This window comes from Leptopilina boulardi, unplaced genomic scaffold (assembly GCF_019393585.1).
Source record: "Leptopilina boulardi isolate dan_hultmark-lab unplaced genomic scaffold, ZJU_Lbou_2.1 LbouV2_368, whole genome shotgun sequence".
Classification (NCBI taxonomy): domain Eukaryota; kingdom Metazoa; phylum Arthropoda; class Insecta; order Hymenoptera; family Figitidae; genus Leptopilina; species Leptopilina boulardi.
Window position 1 is genome coordinate 3556431 of NW_026137938.1, and position 24066 is coordinate 3580496.

General features: G+C 30.3%; 2 protein-coding genes across 7 annotated transcripts in view; both read left to right on the forward strand.

Moving 5' to 3' along the window:
- The window catches only part of LOC127287127 (kinesin-like protein GA13060), a 375235-nt gene that overhangs the window by 309744 nt on the left and 41425 nt on the right, over nucleotides 1–24066 (forward strand). The gene's annotated exons all lie outside the window — the stretch shown is intronic.
- LOC127287131 (lambda-crystallin homolog) overlaps nucleotides 5982–24066 on the forward strand; it is an 87686-nt gene continuing 69601 nt past the window's right edge. Inside the window, exon 1 of the mRNA XM_051313907.1 lies at nucleotides 5982–5994. The gene's annotated coding sequence lies outside the window, so the exon portion shown is untranslated. The remainder of the gene's footprint in view (nucleotides 5995–24066) is intronic.

Consider the following 24066-nt stretch of genomic DNA (forward strand, 5'->3'; position numbering starts at 1 on the left):
ATGGTAAATGCCATCAACAACTCCTTTTGCCATCGTTGAATGGTCGGGAATTTTGAATGTGAAATGTGATGCTATGATGAAAATTCAGAGTGATTTGAATGTTAATATATAAATACATATATATATATATATAGAGAGAGAGAGAAAGAGCAAAAGGGAGTTATTTATAAAGAAAGGTTCGTTAATATTTTTGTCATTCTCTTCATGTTCACAAGAACCGCGGAGACAGGACCTATTTTGACGTCAAGTATTAAGTCTGTACTGAACGCGTGTGCTTTAATATAAATTCATGTTGTCGCGAGGGAATGAATTATTCACTACGTATTGTAATATAGAATAATACGAGAGATACAAATCGGACCCTTAATGTCCAGAAAATAGTATGAATAGGAATTCATTTTTTTTTTACACTGAAAAAAATTTTGATTCAGCAGCTGCCCTAAACGAAAAATTTCTATACTTAAGTACCAAAATTTTTTCAGTGTACACCGAAAAAATGATATTCTAATTTTAAGAATTTTCAACTTATTTTAAGAATATGCGAGACTTAAATAGACGCCACGAATATATTCTTAAATTAAGAATAGAATCTTCTTATATTAAGAATATTTTCTTAGAATCACTTTTTTAGAATAAAATCTTAAAATAAGTATATTTTCTTCTTGTATCAAGAAATATACTTTTAGCAGTTTTAAGAATACTATAAACTTAATTTAAGAATAGTAAATACTTAATTTTAAACCAAAATATACATAATTTCAAATAAAGAAAAAGTACAGCATTTTTATTTTAAAAATATTTTTTTTTTTAAAGTTTTCAAAAAAGAACACAATTTTAATACTTAAAGACAATGTTAACCAATTGTCGAACATTTTTTTCAATTTGGGATCACAAAAACTTAAATTACGTAGATAAGATTAAGAAACGCAATAATATTTTTTTTTCACTATGATTGTCAAAAAAAAACACTCCGACGCGCACGACGACTCGTTAGTCAATGGCGACGCGAACAAGCTAGCAGCACGTCAATTCTAGCGCATATTCTTGTTTTAAGAAGAAGAAGAAGAAGAAGATTTAGTACATAGAAAATATTCTTAAAGTTAGAATCTGCTTAAGAATATTATTAAGAATATTTATGTAAGAATATAACATTCTTAAAACTAGAATATTTTAAGAATATTTTTAAGAATATTTTTTTAAGAAAATAATCTTAAAACTAGAATACCGTTTTTTCAGTGTAGAATTAAATAATTTTTGCGGAAAGCGTTTCACTAATTTTAGTATTTACTATTTGACAGTCAATAAAACGCCTTAGTAGTCTTAGTCTGAAAAAATTATATTCTAATTTTAAGAATATCTTCTTGGCGTCTATTTAAGATTATTTTCCATCCGCATATTTTATTCCTAGTTAGATATTCTTAAAATGAGAAACAATTCTTAAATTAAATATTCTACAGAGAGAAAAAAAAATTCTTAATTTAAGAATTGTTTCTCATTTTAATAATATCAAACTAAGAATAAAGAACATGGGAAATATTCTTAAATATAGACGCCAAGAAAATTATTTCTAAAATTAGTACATAATTTTTTTCACCGTATATAAACAGAAAAACAATTTATAAAATTTACCTCGATCTTAAAAAAGTATATGCTAAATCCTCTTAAAATTAGATAAAGAAAAAATGAACCTCCTCCTCCTTCGCATTGAAAGTAAATTTAACTCACCTGAAACAGAAAAAAATATATTCATTATTTACCATGCAAATATTTATCTATATATATTTTTAATAATTATATTTTATTATTAAAAATTATTATAATTATTTCGAACAAAGTAAAATAATATTTTACAATTTTTTTTCCCCCCCTTTTTTGTATTATATATTAATTCCAATAGTGAACACCAAAATTCAACTATATATAAAGAACATAAAAGAAAATGAAAAAAAAAAATCGTAAAAAAATAAAAGAAAGGGGGACATGTTGGAAAATAGTGACTTTTTTTTCCTAAGGGTGTGTGATAAATGCTACATGGCATTCATCATTTTGCTTATCTATCTTCCATCCGTCCTCACAATCGTGGCGCGGCACGCTCGTCATAAACTGACAAGTCCTCGCGCAGATGTTGCAAGAGAGAAGTACCGCTTTGGAAACAGAGCCGGCAAAAGAAGAATGGTGTAACAGCTGATGATAAATTCCACCTGCTGGTAGCTTATGACGAATCTTGCCAAAGTGTCGAGAAGCAAAATTACTTTCAAAATTTCCGGTTACTTTGTCTAAATCAGTCAGCTATATGATGACTCACAGGACTTAACGCAGACACATTCAAGATGGGCAAAATCGTTAAAGAACAATTTTTCTTTTCTTTTCTTTTTTTTTTTAAGAAAAAATAACTTTTTAAAAAATTTATTTCCTAATATAACATCGAAAAAAAAACGTAAATCTAAAAAGTATATCTCCTTGGCGCCTATTTAAAAATATTTTATACTTAAATTAAGTATATACTATTCTTAAAATAAAAATATACTCTTAATATTAGAAATATATTTTAATAAGAATATATACTAGTAATATATTTCTAATAATAAAAAATATATACTTATTTTAAGAATAATATATACTGAATTTAAGTATAAAATATATTCTTAAATAGTTTTAGTAAAATTTAAGTAATTCAAAAGCAAAAAGTGTGTCATTAATTCAAATTAGTTAAGACTTTTACTAATTCTTAAAAAATTGTGAAAGTCAATTTTAGACGAATAGAATATTTTAATTTATTTAGATTGCTTCATTTTTTATATTTCATTCAATATTCGTTCAGTAGTAAAAATCAACTTCATTCAGACCCATTCTATATTTTTGTAGTGTTTCAGTAGTAAACGTAGATTATAGTCAGACATGATAAACTCTCAGAAATAATAGTAAAATTCAGAACAGAACGTTTCAAATTCAATTAATATTTATTTTAGTAGTAAAAATCAGTTTCAGTCAGACATCGATTTTTTCCAATCTGAGAATAAGTAGTCAAAATCAAATTTAGTCAGACGCGAAGCGCTTTAAATTCGTTTAATCTCTTTATTTCAGTAGTAAAAATCAGTTACAGTCAGACAATTCGAATTCTTGTAATTTAAAAATAATTTGCAGTCAGAATGAATTCAATTTTTCCAACTTAACAAAATATTTAAATACATTAAATTAAATATTTTTCTATTTTTTTTTTTTAATAATTTTAAGATAATCGCAAGATTAATATTTTATAACGTCAAAAAGAAAAAAACAAAGAGCCTCGGCAAGCCCCATGCAATAAATGCCCCTTTTTCGTACCTCGAATTTTGAAACTTTTTTTATGCCAAATGGTTACATATGATGACCAAATAATCCCTGCAAAATTTCAAGATGAGCATGTGCCCCCTTTCCGAAATACAGGGGGTCAAAGGGGGCCATGTCCAAAATTAGAATATGCAATATAATCGAATAATAATATTAAAAAAAATCAGACCAAATGGTTCCCTTAAGATTTTCATCTGCTGATTACGAATATGATGTCCGTTTTTAAAAATTCAAAATGGCGGATCCAATATGGCGGACGACATTTTTGAAAATCGATCCAATTGACTTAAAACTTGTTACTCGGGGGTTTTTGGGGTCTCTGATTACGAATATGATGTCCGTTTTTAAAAATTCAAAATGGCAGATCTAATATAACAAATAAAGGCAAGATTTAAGGCTAAATTCAGCTTGCAAAGGCCAGATGTAATAATTACAAAACCATCTAAAGTAAAATCCGCCATTTTCGGAAAGGGGGCACATGCTCATCTTGAAATTTTGCAGGGATTATTGGGTCATGATATGTAACCATTTGGCATAAAAAAAGTTTCAAAATTAGAGGTACGAAAAAGGGGCACTTTTTGCCGAGGCTCTTTTCCCCCAACTTTTTGTTTCTAATTTCACAAATCAGGGAAAATCCTTTGAAATCCAATACGATAAATAAATGAATGAAAAAAAAAGTAACCGAGCTTTAATTTGTGAATACAGACCAGAAACGCGAGCACAGTCCAAAAGCGGCTTTTTATATATATATATATATATATACATATATACAACATTGATGACTGCACTGCGATTCGCGTATTTGACGGAAAATCGTTTTTTCCGTGAAAAATGACTTTGGGGGCTGCTTTGAAGGTATAGTTTGAATTTAAAACGGATTGAGATTGAATCGTCCAAACGCTCCGCTTGCTCGTCGAGTCCTTCCTTTTTAGGATCGATCTCAGCAGATAGGCTTCATGAATAAAATCGTAATTTTTCAGATTGCCGTGTCGCGCCGTGTCGAAGCAGAATTCAGTCTTGAAGATCAGCCGATACAGGGAGAAAGAAAGAGAGAGAGTGAGAGAGAAAAAAAGAGAGCGAGAGAGAGAGAGAGAGAGAGAGAGAGAGAGAGAGAAAAGAAAATAAAGAAGGTAAAGGAATAAAGAAAGAAAAGGACAGGAAATGGAAGGAAAGCGAAAGGAAAATCACTGGTTCTCGTGGGAAAGGTGAGATCGTATCTCGCATCTCGATCGACTTCTGATTTTCTCCAAGGTTCGTGCGTGGAAACGCGAATGTGAAAACTTCATCCCATTATTGCCGTTCTTTTATATAAACCGAGTTTCAAACCCAACTTTTAATACCAATGCAAAGCCCGCGAAAATGAGAGACAAACTTTAAATCGAAATTGCGAAACACTGTAAACACAAAACTCGAAAATTACCCATTTTGCCGGATATATATATATATATATATCGATAATGGCCAATTATTTCGGTTATTTTCCTTCCCCAATAATTTTTTTTTCAAACTTTCTCATTAGAATAATAATTTATTTTTTGTTTTCGTAATATATTTGCTTGAATTTATTTTTTTGTAAATATATTTCTTTTCCCCTTGGTTGGAAATTCAAATAGAAAACCGAAATTCATGAAAATTTTGTTGGAGAAACATTCGTCAAAATTGCAGACATTTTCGAGTATAGCACTAAACTTGTATTATAGAGATGATATATATATACAACACTCGTGTGAAGTCATGGAATGTGTTTATGCTTTATTCCTACCTTCGCTACTTTTGTTAACATTCTAGTATTTCTAGACACTCCAAGCCACTTGCTGATTTGATAATAACGCCCCCCCTGTGGCCTAATTAATATTAATTCACCTCGCACTTCTACTTTCGTATACAACAAAGGGTCGAAAGTGCAACTCTCGATTAAGAGTTATATCAACGCTCTGTCTTGTTTTACCTTCCAAGAGTCTGTTGTCTAGCTCATTTAAAAGTAAAGCTCAAAAATCCTCTCGTAAAATGTCACTTTAATGAAAATTTCTTTTTTTTTCCTCTCTTTAAAAAAAAAAAAATGTTAAAAAAATATTCTAAATAAATAAAATGTAAAAAAAGCACCCAAATTTCCACAATATTTTTTATGTCAATATTGCGAATATTGCACGGCAATGTTGAGGCAATATTGCTGCAACATTCATTTTGCCCTACGGGAATATTGCACATCAATATTTAGTGGCAATATTGAGCTAACATTGCTCCCCCAATCTTGCCTAAATATTGCTGTGCAATATTCCCGCAGGACATAATGAATGTTGCAGCAATATTGCCTCAACATGGCCATGCAATATTTGCAATATTGACATGAATTATTACGGCAACTTTTTCTATTTCAAAATCTTCTATTATATTAAGTTAACAAATTTCGAAAAACGACACCGACCCCGTGACCTCGACACCGTCCTTGAAAAATCTATTTTCAATTATTTTCAAATAAATCAAAATACTTTGCATATATGCTTTTAGAAAATCTTACAAACTATTTTTATGTAACATCTTTTTTCAATTTTAACCCGAAAAAGGGTTATTTTGCAATTTTATCCCGAAAAAGGGTTATTTTGCAATTTTTTTAAGAATTTTTCAATTTGTTCAATTTTTTATTATTATTTTTTATTATTTATTGTTGTTTTTTCAATTTTTAGTTAGTAACCTATAATATTGTGTCTAATTTTAAGTGTCATTAAAATCAAATGTTTTTAACTTAATATATTAACAAATTTCGAAAAACGACACCGTCCTTGAAAAATCTATTTTCAATTATTTTCAAATAAATCAAAATACTTTGCATATATACTTTTAGAAAATCTTAGAAACTATTTTTATGTAACATCTTTTTTCAATTTTAACCCGAAAAAGGGTTATTTTTCAATTTTAACCCGAAAAAGGGTTATTTTGCAATTTTATCCCGAAAAAGGGTTATTTTGCAATTTTTAAAGAATTTTTTGATTTTTTCAATTTTTTATTATTATTTTTTATTATTGATTGTTGTTTTTTCAATTTTTAGTTAGTAACTTATAATATTGTGTCTAATTTTAAGTGTCATTAAAATCAAATGTTTTTAACTGAATAATTTTAACATTTCTTAATTTAAAACGAAACATCTTCTATTATATTAAGTTAACAAATTTCGAAAAACGACACCGTGACCTCGACACCGTCCTTGAAAAATCTATTTTCAATTATTTTCAAATAAATCAAAATACTTTGCATATATGCTTTTAGAAAATCTTACAAACTATTTTTATGTAACATCTTTTTTTAATTTTAAGATAAATTTTATACAATATTAATAAGATATTAATTTAAAACATAAATTATATATATATAATATACATAAACTACAATAAGTAAACAACAATAAGTACAATTTTAACTGAGCGAGCGTTAGCGAGCGAGGAATACATCGCTAGTTAATAAAATAATTCTAAGAAACATCTGTTTAAAAATAAAAAAGGAATTACAGAATATAATAGTAGAAAAAGCCGTGGATGATTGGTAAAAACGAATAATAAAAAAAAAATAAGAGATAAAAGAAAAAAGAAATATAAAAGAATAATATAGAAGCTGGAATCGTTATATTCTGGTATTTGGCCAGCCGAATATTTTTGTTTGCGCTCGAACAATCGAATCAATTTTTCAGCTACCATACCCCCCTCACTCTAGGTTCATAATCCCAGTGGATAAATTTTAAATTTAAATGTTGGAAGGGGAGAGGGAGAAAAAAAAGAGAGAACTCAGTCGAAACAGATTGAACCTTTACGATTGCTTTTATGGAATTATAACCGGAACAAGTTCATAACGCAAAAATCGATGTCACTGAATATCAGTGGTCAGCGCACTGACCTAACCTATAACAGATTCGTTGAATTTCATTTTCAGAGTCACATTTTGCAAACTCTGAATGGCAATTATTTCTCTATCAAAGAAATATATTTCACATCGCTTAACAATATTTTTTTTATTTTTTTCTTTTGCAAATAGTAGTCTTTAAACAAATATATAATTTTTTGATAAATCAAAATTTTTGCAATTGTTTTTTTTTTTATATAATAAATTAAAATTAATTTTTCGCATATAAAAAAAGAGGGGGGAGGGGGGTTATACACTAAATTGCCTGAACGTGATTTCATTTTCTGGCAAAATGGAAAATTCTATTTGAAAATAAAATTCATTGATTTCATTACCTGATAAGGTATTGTTATTGAGAATCGTTTTTTGGAAAACCTTACCAATCACATCACGTACAATTTAATGTCGCTCACTTGGTTCTTTTTTTTTTCTCTCTCTCCCCTTCTCTCTTTTGTTATTGTATATGTGAAATATACAGTTGTGGTATTTATTCCCAAAAAATTCGAGTCAGGTGTGAAATGTAAAACTTCAATAGTCATTCTTTCAAATTAAAAGCGACAAAATTCCGAGTAAAAAAAAAAAAAGAAAAACCAATGGCACTCTATTTTATGAAAGTCAATAAACAAAAAAAAAAAAAGTCCTGATATAAACATTTCATTTTGTTGAAATGAACTGGTAATAAAGAATAAATTTTAAATAAATTAATTTACTTTTTTTTTAATTATACTTTTATAATAATTATTACATAATGAAGGCAATATAATTTTTGTAATTATAGAAATCAACGGATTTATGTAGCAAAAGTTTTGTAAAAAAAAAAAAAAATTCCCTTAGAAGTTCACTCATGCATCGGGTAAAATTAAAGAGGTCTACATTTTCATTGAGTCACACCCTAAGGCTAAAAGGAATGAATGATACTGTTGCCTTCATCCGTCGCCTATCATTCTCATGAAAGTAGAAAGCTAGAAATATTCGAAATAATGAAAAACTCGGCCTTGATTTCACTGACCTATTTCATGTCTCAGTATTTTCCAATAGAATTGATGCTTTTTCAAAAGAACTCTAATTTTCCGACACGATAATGATGTTTCTTTTTTTTTCATTTCAAAAGATATTTTCTTTAATTTTAATGCTTTTTAAAAATTTATAAATTGAAACTTAATAAATTTCACTTCACTACAACTTGGCAAGTAAAACTGATAATGAAAGTGAAGTGAAAGTATACAGTCAACTTACAGAATAGCGCCTCAGTAATAACTTCCAATTTGAATATAAGTAGTAAAAATCGGTTATAGTCAGACAGATAAGTGGTTTCAAAAAACATTCAACCATCCTCTCATCCCTTATATCAGAAATATTCGACAAATAAGGCACTCCCCTCAACTGGATGATAACCTAATGTTTAAACATCCCAAAAATGATACCATTATTTGAAACATAAAATCAAGAGGTATCAAGATAAAAAAAAACCTCTCTTATTTATCATCTCCTAATCGTAGTACATTTCTTTTTACCTATATCTTCTAACGTATCTCATATCTAAAAAAAATCATCTGTGCTAAACGCAATCATTTTTCTAATCCGTACCAGAAAAAAAACTCCTTAAAATCAAGACCCCCCCCCATATATAAACGATAAAAATCAGTAGCATCAAATCGCCTTCCGTTGGCTAAGTCTTTATCGAGAGTCCCTTAAGTGCTCTATGTGCACTCGAATATATGCCGCAGACACCCTTCTTGACAAGCGACACGCTGCTAGATATCCGGCACGAAATTCACCCCTAAATCGCGCCCACGTGATTCCCTTATACCATCCTCCCCCCCCCCACCCCCTCCAATTCCCTTAGTTCCTGGGCAAAATCGCGTCCGTCTCTCCTTATACGGGTGCGAAGAACACGACTCACCCCTCAATCACAAATCTTCCTTGATTTTAACCCCTCTGGGCAGACACAACGAGTTTCTAGGAGCTCAACTTAGTATTTAAACGTTCATATCAGCCTTGGGGGAGCGAGAAGGATTGTAGGGAGGATACTAAAAAGAGAAAGGAGGGGGAGGGGGGGTCATAAGGGGTCAAAGGGTAGGAAAACTTACAGTTTCTCTAGTCGAGAATTATAACTAGAGGGTAGATCCCTGTGGACAGATAATCGCGACAAATTTCAAGAAAAATATGCTCTGACTTTGAGCCTCTGAAATATACGCAGGGGGGGGAGGGGGAAGAGGCAAAAGGGTGTTTTTGGTATAAGGTTGAAGTGAACATTGGTAAAGTGATGGGAAAAATATCTAAACGTAGATCAGTACTGACGGGACCATCTCGTTAAACCGCTAAAGTGTCCCTGACGTTGGCACTCGAGGTTAGTAATCTCAAGAGAGAGAGAAAGAGAGAGAGAGAGAGAGAGACAGAATTTCCTACCCCCCCCCCTTTCTCCTTCTTTGCCTGAACTACACATGAAATCTCAATCACAAAATCTTATCTGCTAAGTTACTTGGAAGAGTAAAATGGTTGTGGCATTTCGTACACGGTGAGAAATAAGATTGTTGGATTTAAACATGTATGTTTATGCCACACTTGTTTGACGAGAGATTGTATACATATATATAAGAAATTTTATCTCTTACCATGTCAAGCTTGACGAATAAAAAGTGAAATTTTTTTATTTCAATTGTCATGTTTAATTTAAAAGTACACGAATACAAAATCTGTTATATTTTTTAAAAATTTTCAATGATAGTACTGTCTAAATTTAAATAAGTGTATATATATATATATATTATTTTTATAAATATCCTTAAATAGACACCAAGAATATACAGTAGAATCCGGTTATAATGACATTGAAGGGGAATGAAAATTTGGTCATACTAACCGGACGTCATTATAAGCAAATGAAATAAAAACACAGTAAAAATAAGAAGTATTTACAGCATCAGGCATTCTTTGTTTATTTGTTTCTTTGTCTAAATTGCAAATAATATTATTTATTATTCGATATTATTATTTATTAATGTTTAAAAAATATATTCCTTGGTTTCTTATTTGTTTAAATCACTGCACTAAAGCCTTATCGACATTTTCTCGTGTACACTTGCGAAGTCTCTTCGACTTCAATACATTAGAATTAAAAGATTTTTTTAATTTTTGTTTTGTTTTTGTTAATCATTGATATTGTTGAATGTCCAACCCCAAATTCTTTGGCCAACGACGAATTTGATTCTCCGTTTTCTAGCCTGCAGATAATTGCACCTTTTTCTTCTATCGTGAAAGCTTTTCGATGTGAAGCCATTTTCAGAGCAAATTCACTAAAACTGTTCACAATATCACTAACAATTTAAAACTACGGATCAAAACAGTTTCATAAAACGCTAAGTGTGATGCTAGACAATAGAGAAATATCGAAAATAAATACAACTGTTAATTGAAATTCGTCATTATAAATTGATTGATTTACTTAAAACTACGTCAATGTAAGCGGTTTATCATTATAACCGATGTCATTATAAACGGACTAAATTCTATATAGTTTATACACAGACCAAACATATTGTTATAAGTGCGACATAATAACCGGTTGGTCATTGTAAGCGAAGTCATACTAAGCGGATTCCACTGTATTCCTAATTTCAATCTACACGTTTTTCTGTGCTGGCATTGTACTGGTACTAGTATCGTGCCAGTACTGGCTCAGTAATCAATTTTTCACAGAAAATTAAAAGAAGTTGCAACGCTTATTATTTTAATCCAATTTTGCTTATTTTAATCCATTTTGGTATATTAAAATAAGCAAAATTGGATTAAAATAATAAGCGTTGCAGCTTATTTTAATGCCTTTTAATTAAATAGGGAAAAATTCTTTTTCATTTTTAGAGTATTTTATTATATAGTATAAATTATTATATGACAGAATCGAGTTCTTACAATAAGCTTCTCGATATGTAAAAAAAAAAGTCGTTAAGAAAGTATTGAAAAAAAAAAACGAAAACGAAAAAACAAGAAAAAAAAAGGATAAGTGCGTGTAAGGGCTTGTAGAAAGTGAAGGGGGTGAATGAAAGAAGAAAAGGGGTAAGAGCGATTTCCTCGATAAAAGTAGCTTCAGAGCTCGATTTACGAAGTAGAGGCTCGACGAAATGTGGGCTAAAGTTTGCACCCCCGCCCACTTTTCGACCCTTCCTGTCGCAGACGGGTTTACGCTCGACATTAAACTTTTACGTACAACCCACCCTTTTTCTCGATCTCTTCCTCTAACCCACCCACCCACCCCCCCCTCTCTCTATTTTCCGTTTTCCCCACCCGTATCCCACGTCTTTTACTGTCGATCACAAACATTCGTATAGAAGCTTCTGTTACTTTCCTCTTTCTGAAAAGTAGCGAAAATCCGCTATTTGAAAGTATTTCTCATTGATTATTGTCTTTTAAAGAGGTGCAGGAAAAAAAAAAGAGAAAAAGAGAGGATAGTGTTGTCCGGGACACTGAGTAGAAGGCAGATAAAAGTGGTTGGTGAAACGGTTTAAAGGATATTGTTACCGAATTGGTCGCAATGTAGCTTAAAACCTTTTTTTTTTTTTTTTCTTCTTCTTAAAAGTTGCTTCTATCTTCAACTAAACCTACGTTGCTTTTTCTTTTTTTTTCAACTTTTGTTTTTTCTTCTACCTCTTTGTGTCTTTACGAGAGCTTATGAATTATGAATTTAGTAGAAGAATTGCAGTAAACGTTGAAGGTGGTTTTCCTTCTGTTCCGTTTCCTCTATTCTGGAATTATTCTCGGAACTGTATATATATATATATATATATATATATATATATATATAATAATAAAACATTGATGATTTCGAATTGTTGCACAATCTCTCATTTTCTTAGAATGAAAACTTTTTTCTTATTTGTAATATTTTCTTTTTTTCTATCATATAAATAAAACGAATATTAAAAAGTAAATTTCTTCTATAAATTTTACAATATAAAAAAATGAAAATTGTTTCTTACATAAATTTTCATACTCTAAACGTCATGCTATACGGAATTCTGCTTTTGCAGCGAAACATAAGTGAAACAAGTGGAGCTATGGTCAGACATACGCGCCAACCTTGCATGTAATATGCACGAGCAATACTGAAACTTGTCAAATATATCATTCCACTCGATATCCGATGTGGTCGATTCTAACATATCCCTAGCAACTTTATTCAATTTCACATTTCCGGATATTCCTAGAGATAAACAACCCCCTTACGAAAAAGCAAATACTCCACAGGATGTTATGCACTTATACTTTAGGGTTAACCACATGCTGCCGACAGGTGCTAAGTGCTCAAAATGCCCTTCTTTCCGGGAAAAAAAAATAAATCACTCAAGTGCGATAAAATTTACTTTAATCGAAAAAAATTTACTTTTCGATATTTTTAATTTTCTACTTTATTTAACAAAAAAAAAAAAATACTCTAAGGAATCACTGAGATCTCACGAACACAGAAAATTAAAAGGCATTAAAATAAGCTGCAACGCTTATTATTTTAATCCAATTTTTCTTATTTTAATCCATGGTATTAAATTGGTATTTATCCATTGGTATTAAAATAAGCAAAATTAGATAAAAATAATAAGCGTTGCAGCTTATTTTAATGCCTTTTAATTTTCTGTGAAATAATTGGAATTTAGCAATTAAATCATTTCAGTAAGATTTACACTGAAATTCAGTTTTCACTGAAAATTAATAGATTTCTTTACTGATTGAAACAGTCAAATCTGTATTACCAATTAATGATAATGCACATTTGACTGTTTCAATCAGTAAAAAATTCTACTAATTTTCAGTAAAATATGACTGAATTTTATTAGAAATTTTACTGAAGTATTTCAGTTGCTAAATTCCGTGAAATCTCACTGCTTCTCACACAGTATATACGTTTTATTACAAAAATTGTCCTTATTTTTAAATCGTAATGTAAATTTTCACTTAAGAAAATTGAAATTTTAAAATGTTGCACAACGTATATGCGGATCGTAAAGCCGTGCTAAAATTGAGCTAGTTTTCACTTTTATATGGAAAAAAATAGAAAAAAAAAAAAAACTTTATATATGCTCGTTTTTCTGCAATTTTATACTTTTTTTCATGACACTTAATCCCCTCTCTCATTCTACAACCCCTTTACCTACTAACTGTTGGTTTATGAATATGTAAAGGTTGCGAGGCCGTGGTCAGACACCGGAAAACTATAGATAGACGAGGTATATGAATATGCTAAACGTCACAGCAAAGTAATTTTTTCATCTCATGACCCATAACTCTGGATAATTTTCAAATTTTTACATTTCTTTTAATTTTACATCTCAATTATATATATATATATACTAGAGGGGCTACGCCCCCCTGCGCGCCAACCCCCTTATTTTAATCATTTTTTTTTAATTTTCCATTGATCTTATTTTTCCCAATGAACCACCTATTTCAAAAAATTATTATTACAAATTCATTGAAATCTGAATAAATATTATTAAAATTAAAATTATTAAATTTTAATTAATTAAATTAATTAAATTAATAATAAATAAATAATTAAATAAATTAAAATCGACATTAAGAAATTATTTTTAAAAATAATTTCAATGAAATTGCCTAAAAACCAATAAATTATTAAAAAGTCTTGAAACGAACATAACCTTTAAATTCAAGTCATTTTTGGCGGAAACTCCACCTTCACTTGCGGCTATATTGAAAGTCTTGAAATTTACATAACCTTAAAATTTATGGCATTTTTGGCGGGAAATACAGAGAGAGATGAGGGAAGGGGGAAGGACTTACTGCTTTATTTAGAGTCTTAAAACAAACATAACCTCAAAATTTAGGTCATTTTTGGCGGAGGAGGGGAAATGAGAGGAGGGAGGGGGGACTTGCGGCTATATTCAGAGCCTTGAAACGAACATAACCTCAAAATTTAGGTCATTTCTGGCGGGGGAGGGGACTTGCGGCTACATTCAGAGCCTTGAAACGAACATAACCTCAAAATTTAGGAGGGGGACTCCCTTCTCCTAGGTCAAGAATTCTTGAAACAGCGGCGGCGGCGATATCTTTTTGTAATATAGGAAGATATATATATATACTAGGGGGCTATGCCCCCTGCGCGCTTCGCGCGCCAACCCCCATCCCCCCTCCTCTCTTCCCCTCCCCCACCCTAAATTTAAAGGTTAAGATCGTTTCAAGACTCTGAATATAGCCGCAAGTCGAGAGAAGGGGGGGGGGACTTGCGGCTATAATCAGAGTCTTGGAACAGCGGCTTCGCGCGCCAACTCCCATCCCCCCTCCTCTCTTCCCCTCCCCCAACCCTAAATTTAAAGGTTAAGATCGTTTCAAGACTCTGAATATAGCCTCAAGTCCCCCCCTCCCCTTTCTTCTACCCCCCCCCCTTCTCTTGACTTGCGGCTATATTCAGAGTCTTGGAACAGCGGCGGCGGCGGCGTTGGCGGCGATATCTTTTTGTAATATAGGTAGATATATATTATATATATATAAGTAAATTAATTTCTTTTTGAAATAAAGTAACGCATGAATTTTCCATAAAAATCACAAAATATTTTAACAAATTACCAAAATTCTAGAATTTGAACTAATTTGAATTTTTTAATGCCAAAATTTCAAATACACCGAATCTTTATTTGTCCGAATTTTTATTTGATCGAATTGTCCGAAATTGCAAATGACCGAAAAACAATCGACAAGATTTCGGTGCGAATTTAAAAAATTAACCAATCACAATTTTTGATGATAATTTCTAATTTGTTAATTTTCAAATTCGCGCCAAAATCTTGTCAATTGTTTTTCAATCGTTAGCAATTTCGAACAAATATAAATTCGTCAATCGTAAATTTCAAAAACATGGAAAAAAATTTTCATTAGAAACATCCATGTTCACTAAAATGCAAAAATTTTTGCTATTCTAGTGAAACATATCATATTCAGATAAAGATTTTTTTCCGTGAACCTTTTTTTTTATCGGAAATTCATGCGATTAAAAAAAAATTCTTTTAAAAAGAAAAATACTTAACTTACAATAATTAAAAATAAAACAAAGCAAATGTTAATACAATAAAAAGTATTATAAATCAACCCCCTAATATCACTAGTTTTTATCAATTTAATTTTTGCAGAAAGAGAAAATTGGAATAATTAAATTTTTTTTGATGAGTAGCTACGAGAGTTGAGGCAAGCAATATACTGTCTCTATCGAACGAAAAATCTCTCCAGAGCAAGAGAGCGACAATTGCAGGGACAATAATTGCAGAGGTCGATTCTTATAGACCTCTGACACGCATTGTCCGGAGCTTTTTCCGATGGCAACCAAAATTACTTTAATAGGCAGGCAAGGGAGCAGACAATCATGCCTGAATAACCTTCACTCAAATACTATAAGAGCAATAGAACACTAAGGGAAAAAAATTTCTTTTTTTTTTTTTTAAATTCATATCATTATAACACTTGAGTAAATGCATTAATCCCTCTATAAGTGTAACTACTTATATTTAATTATTTAAAAAAAAAATTAAAAAACTAAAATACATGTGTAATAAATTCTCATATAAAAAAATACTTTTTAACTTTACTTTTTTAAAAAAATGGAAGGAAATTTGACCCGCTAATATTGCAAGTAGGTGGAAAACCTCAAACTTAAATTCTTCAAGATCATGGTTCGTATATCGACAAAGTACGACGAAGGAACGCGCACGTAGACGAGAATGTAAATTGCTCGTGTCTGGCTTAAGCTACGGTGCAATAAATCTCAGTGAAGACGCGACGATTGGCGTCTCAGCCCAGGGATAAAGTCTCGAATCACGTACTAGTCCTGCTATATCCTTAGAGTCTCACTTCGATCCAAAGAACAGACATTAAACTCATTCCCTGTTGACAGGCAAATGAAGACTTTTTCCTTCTTCCCCCTCCCCAAAAAGAAAAAAAAATGTCAATTAAAGAAAAAAATAAATTCCATTTTTATGTTTGAACCAAATGTACCATTTTTTTTTATATTTACCCAATTTTTTGGTTAGTTCAAACAAAATTTGTTTAATTCAAATATAAATATTTATTTGATCTAAATAACTATTTGGTTTATTTTAATAAATTTTTTGAACAAAGAAAAAATTTGATTGAGCTAAATAAACGTTTGGTTTATGCAACCAAAATTTGGTTGCTTCAAACGGATTTTTTTCTAAGTGTATGATCCAATTTTTCGCCTCTATAGAATCGAAAATATAACTTTGGAAAAAAGAAATTTAACACTCATAAAATTTCATGACTAGATAAATAACCAATTGATGTCTAAATATACAAATTTATTTTTATTGGGGGGGGAAAAAAAAATCCAATTTTATTACCGTTAGAAAAATTACCAACGTAAATATTTCTTCTGAGTTTGAAAATTTTATAAAATGGTTTTCGCGACTTGTGTAAATATAACAGCTTTGAAAAAAATTCAACGAACAAGTGAACTATGAGTTTCGGTCCGACTATTGTCACGATATTTCACTGCAGTTCACTGAATTCATTTCCATTCTCTCTCTCTCTCTCTCCCCCTAACTAAATAAACATACGCTTTTATCAAATGTAGTGAGAAAGTTGATGCATTTTCACCTTGGTTATTTTAGTGTTCATTAATTAAATTCCTACTAACAAATAAACAATTTTCAATACGATGATTTTATGAATACAAAAAAAAAGAAAAAATTAATACGAAAATATTATACAAACAAAGAAAAAGAAATGTAGAAAAAATATAACTATTGGACATTATTTTTTCAACAAATAAAATAAAAGCTAGGACAAAATTAAATAAAGTTTTTTAACTTTCTTCAAGTTACTTTTGGAGAATAACGACACGAGAACTTACAATTACTACTTTAATAATAATCATTACTTCAGACTGTTTGCGATTAAATTCCTGAAAATGAAGCTTAAGGTGAGAAAGTGTAATGGCGGGTATAATAAAGGCCATAATAGCAGTTATGTAGACGCCTAGGAATGAAAAAGGTCAACCATAATTTTCACTTTCCTTAACAACCAGTATCGTATACTAACAACGTGTTAAAAAAAAAAAAAAATTGTCTACAATTTGTAAAATAAAATTTTGAATAAGAACCCCTAGATCGTGATTTATTTCACTAAATCTAAATCACTACTAATCTAGATCACTACTAATCTAGATCACTACTAATCTAGATCACTACTATTCTAGATCACTACTAATCTAGATCACTACTAATCTAGATCACTACTAATCTAGATCACTACTAATCTAGATCACTACTAATCTAGATCACTACTAATCTAGATCACTACTAATCTAGATCACTACTAATCTAGATCACTACTAATCTAGATCACTACTAATCTAGATCACTACTAATCTAGATCACTACTAATCTAGATCACTACTAATCTAGATCACTACTAATCTAGATCACTACTAATCTAGATCACTACTAATCTAGATCACTACTAATCTAGATCACTACTAATCTAGATCGTTACTAATCACTTTAAACAAAATCAATATCATAATTTAGCTAATAATCTCGTTTATTAATACTCTCTTAATTTCAAATTAGTAAAAATTTTAACTAATTAGAATTAGTGACTCCCGTTTTGCTTTTGAGTTACTTAAATTTTACTAATTTAATAGTTGAAAAAAAATTGTTTACTATTAGTAAAATTTAACTAATTCAAAAGCAAAACGGAAGTCACTAATTTTAATTAGTTAACATTTTTACTAATACAGAAACTAATGTAACTTAGTTATAAGTAGTAAAAGACAGTTTCAATTAGACAAAAAATATTAAATTTTTTCTTGTAGACATTTATTAAATCCTTTTAACAATAATTTCAGTAGAGTACGTCAGTTTTAGTCAGACAAATATTTTAAAGTCTTATAATTTTTTTTTTATAAGTAATTTTAAATTTATAAGAATATCTTGGCGCCTATTTAAGAATATTTGTACACTAGCGATGTATTCCTCTCTCGGTTATAGTTGTACTTATTGTTGTTTACTTATTGTAGTTTATGTATATTATATATATATATAATTTATGTTTTAAATTAATATATTATTAATATTGTATAAAATTTTAAAGGTATATATCCAAAAATTCGTAAAAAAAATTGCATGAAATTGCAAAATAACCATTTTTTGGGATGAAAATGCAAAATAACCCTTTTTCGGATTAAAAAATTGAAAATATTGTTTATAAGTAACTTTTTAAAAATAGAGTAATTTTAAAGGTATATATCCAAAAATTCGTAAAAAATTGCATGAAATTGCAAAATAACCCTTTTTCGGGTTAAAAAATTGAAAAAAATTGTTTATAAGTAACTTTTTAAAAATAGAGTAATTTTTAAGGTATATATCCAAAAAATTGCATAAAATTGCAAAATAACCTTTTTTTTGGGATGAAAATGCAAAATAACCCTTTTTCGGGTTAAAAAATTCAAAAAAAATTGTTTATAAGTAACTTTTTAATAATAGAGTAATTTTAAAGGTATATATCCAAAAATTCGTAAAAAAATTGCATAAAATTGCAAAATAAAACTATTTTGGGATGAAAATGCAAAATAACCCTTTTTCGGGTTAAAAAATTGAAAAAAATTGTTTATAAGTAACTTTTTAAAAATAGAGTAATTTTAAAGGTAAATATCCAAAAATCCGTAAAAAAATTGCTTAAAATTGCAAAATAAAACTTTTTTGGGATGAAAATGCAAAATAACCCTTTTTCGGGTTAAAAAATTGAAAAAAATTGTTTATAAGTAACTTTTTAAAAATAGAGTAATTTTAAAGGTATATATCCAAAAATCCGTAAAAAAATTGCTTAAAATTGCAAAATAAAACTTTTTTGGGATGAAAATGCAAAATAACCCTTTTTCGGGTTAAAAATGAAAAAACATGTTACAAAAAAAAGTACGTAAGATTTCCTAAAAGCATATGGCAAAGTATTTTGATTTACTTGAAAATAAGTGAAAATAGATTTTCCAAGGACGGTGTCGAGGTCACGGTGTCGGTGTCGCTTTTGGAAATTTGTTAACTTAATATAATACAAGATTTTATTCTTACAGTTAGAATATAATATTTTTAAAATAAGAAACACTTCTTAAATTGAGAATATTTTCTTTTTTCATGTAAAATATTTCTCAATTTAAAAAGTGTTTCTATCTTATGTTAAGAATATTATATTCTAACAGTAAGAATAAAATGCATAGCAAATATTCTTAAATATGCGCCAAGAAGATATTTTTTCAGTGGCAAAGAGCTTTAAATTTTTCAAATTTATATAACTCAATAGTACCTTCATCTGCGTAATTTAATTATCCCACTTTTATATCTTAAACAATTCTTATCTACCGTGGATGTCCCAGTTACTGTCCACCTAAGACCTAGTTTCCGTCCAGTTTAATTTTCAAAATAACATTTATAAAAAAATTATTTTCTTTTTTTTGTTTACTTAAACTAATAAGTCGATTGTGTGCCAAAAGGAATAAATTATTGTTAAAAAATAATTTAAATTACTATACGAGATATTTGTAAAATGGACGGAAACTGGGACATGGACAGTAACTGGTACATCCACGGTAATAACTTTTTTTTTTTTTTTAGTATAGACCAAATTGAAAAAATTCTCCCTGAGTTCTGGTCAAGAGCAAAAATGGCATTATCGAGACAAAATGAAAAAGTAATTCTGTCAAAACGTTTTATTCTATGGGGAACAAGGAAACGATGTGCAAGAAAAGAATGAGAAATATTATTTGGGCCCCTTCAACATAAAGCCCAAGAAAAATTGCGGCTCGATCGTGTTATATCAGAGGAGATAACTCGATAAGAGTTTTGTCGGCTATACAAGGTTCTGGTTCTCATTTTACTTCGATGAAAAAAAAAGAGAACCGCAGATATTTTTTACTCTCTGAAATATTCAGTTTCCCTTCAATAACGATGGTAATAAAGTTCTGCGTATACCAATCTTTTGGTACTCTCCCCCACCCCACCCCTTTCAAAAATTCCATGTCACCGCGAATGTAAATGATTTTTTTTTTTTCTCACATTTATTCGCCTCAAGCCATATCATCATCGTTGTCAACTCCTTCATTCCACGAATTTTCCACATTTTTCGACTCATTTCCACGGTGGTTCCAATAAATTAGAAACTGATTAAGGACGCATATTTGAGGAGAAACTTAAAATTTAATTAGTCTATTATAATTCCCCATGAGATTATTATTATCGAGGAATTTCACGTATCCGATGCGAAAATTGAGACATTATTTTAGTGAAATTAAAAAAAAATTATAAAAATCAAATCAATTATTTAAATTGATATTAATTTTTTTAACTTAACGTTATTAATTTCTTAATAATTCTTTTACTTTTGAACAAAAAAAAAATATTTTTTTGACAATTATCGGAAAACTCGATCAAAAATTGTTTGTGTTAATTGACAATTAGAAAACGTTTCTATTCTTTCATTCTCAACAGTTAAGTCGTAATTAACTGGGACGATAATAATCGCCATTTTTCTTTGTCTTTGAAGGTTTTTCTTTTTTTTTCTACTGACATCGCGACTTAATTAATGCGAGCTAATTAGCGGATCAAGTTCTTAAGCGTTTCCTTGAGCTGTTGATGGATGTCGAGTGCGGGAACCTCTTTGTCCAGTGAGAATCTCCTACCCATTGTCACACCGCTAAAGATAATGTCCGTTTAGATTCTAAGGCAATAAGTCCATGGATTACGCGAGTTCAAGGGTGAGAAAAAAAAAAAAAAAATTTTTTCCCATTCAGTGAAGTATGAACGCCATCAATTTTCTCCCGTTTTCTGTTCCCTTCTGTCCTCCTCTGAAGAGGACAAACGAAAAAAATACTCGAAACAACTTCTGATTTATAACCAACGCACTAGCTTTATCTGCCAAATCTCCCTCTTTTTTTTTTTTTTTCTCCTCTCTTTTCATCTGAACAGTTGGAAATTATATTTTATAAAAAGTTTAATCTGAATTTAATAAATTGGTTTAAAATCGATTACTTACAAATTTATCTTCAAAAAACTTTAAAATTTTTAAAAAATTTAATTAAAAAAAGAAAAGTATTGAAAGATTTTATTAAAAAAAAAAAAAAAAAAATGAATAGAAGTTAATCATTAATTGCGTATAAGTAGCCGAAAAATTAAAACTTTGTCTCGTTAAGAAAAAAAAAAGAATGTATTTTCAGAGGAAGTTTAATTAATTAACGAGAGTGCGATGAAAAAAAAAAAAGAAAAAAAAAAAAAGTTCGTCTCTGAAGAAGCTGATAAGTTTGCTCATTGCGACTCAATTATTTTTCACAGCTCTTGAGAGCGAGCTCGAGAGTAAAAGTGAGGGGTGATTCTGTCGGGTTTGCCCTATGGCGATACAAATTGCGCCCTGCGAACCACGTCAAATCGCATCAGAGGGTTCCCCCCTCATCTCCCTTCGAATAAATCCACCACCACCACCCCCCCCCCACCCTCCTGACCCATTTCGCTGTGTAAATTTCAACTAAAAATTCCATCAGTTGAACTGATAGAAGGAGCGACTGCTATTTTTATATCTGTCACTGATAAAAAAAAAAGAAACGAAAGTATTTTTTTAAAAAAAAATTAATTTCTCATTCTACTAAAGTTTACTATCTTTTTTTTAAAATAATTCAAAATTAAATTTTTTTAAATTATAAACTTTAGAAAAACAACTTTTTTCAAATTAATATTAAATTAATAGTATAAAAATTGAAGTAACCAAAGTTTTGAAAAAATAAAAATATTTTTAGAAAGTAAATTGTTTTATTTGACAACAATATCAGTTTGAAAAAGAAGAAGAGTGAATAAATTCAACAAGAGGTTTAACAGTGTTCTACTGTAGAAGTTTCAAACCTTGATATAGAGACTAAAAAGCCCTCGAGCTGTTCGTCTTCTATCTCTCTGAAACAAGGTGTACCACCAGACAGTGGCTTACCACTGTAACTCTCGATGTATGTTTACTGAAATCAAGAAGGCCCTCGTATCTCAATATATTCCATTTCGTTTGATCTCCAAAATTTTTACTTTCGAATATTCTGTCATTTTGTGTCATGTAAATTGTTTCATTTTTTTTTTCATACTCAAATTACACAGCCCCACAAAAAAAAGGTTTCCTGGGGGTCGATTACGTAACTTTCCCACTTCCCACATCTCACTTCCAACATTTTACATCCCACTTCCCACATCTCACTTCCCACATTTTACATCCCACTTCCCTCATCTCACTTCCCACATTTTACATCCCACTTCTCAATTCCCACATCCCATTTCCCACATTTTACATCCCACTTCCCACATTTTACATACCACTTCCCACATCCAACATCTTGTGGGAAATGGGAGAGATGTGAGAAGTGGGAAGTGGGATATAAAAGGTGGGAAGCGTGATATGAAAAGTGTAATGTACAATGTGAGATGTGAAGTGTGAAAAGTGAAATGTGAGAAGTGGGATGTGAAATGTGGGAAGTGAGATGTGGAATGTGAAATATGGGAAGTGGGATGTGGGAAGTGAGATGTGGTATGTGAAATATGGGAAGTGGGATATGAAATATGGGAAGTGAGAAGTGGGATGTAAAATATGGGAAGTGGGATATGAAATATGGGAAGTAAGAAGTGAGATGTGAAATATGGGAAGTGGAATATGAAATATGGGAAGTGAGAAGTGAGATGTGAAATATGGGATGTGAGAAGTGAGATGTGGGAAGTGGTTTATGAAATATGGGAAGTAAGAAGTGAGATGTGAAATATGGGAAGTGGGATATGAAATATGGGAAGTGAGAAGTGAAATATGGGATGTGGGAAGTGAGATGTGGGAAGTGGGATGTAAAATGTAGGAAGTGAGATGTAAAATGTGGGAAGTGAGATGTGGGATGTAAAATGTGGGAAGTGGGATGTGGAAAGTGGGAAAGTTACGTAATCGACCCCTGTACTTTTGACCGGAATACCCTAACCCTATGTATTTTGACGCGCTGAACACGAATCCAAAGTCCGTTTTGCTCCATCACGTCAGGATTTTTTTCTAACCTCAAAAAACATGTCGGATTTTGAAAAGTAGTCGATTTTTTTAAAAATTGATGTATTAACTTCAAACTTGGTATCTGGGGGTTTTTTGTGTCGCTGATTACGAATCTGAAGCTAGATTTTCAAAATCCAAAATGGCGGATCCAATATGGCGAACGAATTTTGAAAAAATTTTAAGATTTACTTTAAACTTGGTACCTAGGGGTTTTTTGGGTCGCTGATTACGAATCTGATGTCAGATTTCCGAAATTCGATTTGTCTGATTAAATATTAAGAAATTATTTTTAAAAAATTGTCAGATTTTTATGAAATTTGGTATCTACAGGTTTTCTAAGTTGCTGACAAGTAACACTTGGGATGTGCCGTACGCCGTTTTTTCTGAAACTTGGCAGTTTTGTAGTTTTTTGAAAACAATTTGACACGTATTTTTATGTTCTTCCCCAAAAAGTTGATTTAAGGCGGGAAACTACCCCTTGATTTTTTTTGGGAGGGGGACATTATTTTACGAAATTTTTTAAAAATTAATGTTCAATAGTGTATATGGGGGTTTTTTTGGGTCGCAGATTACAAATCTGATGTCAGATTTCAAAAATTCAAAATGGCATATCCAACATGGACTTTTATCGGCCATATTAGATACGCCATTTTCAATTTTTGAAAACTGACATCAGATTCGTAATCAGCGACCCAAAAAACCCCTAGATACCAAGTTTGAAGTAAATAAATTAATTTTTTAAAAAATCGCCTATCTCTCAAAATCCGACATGTTTTTTGAGGTTAG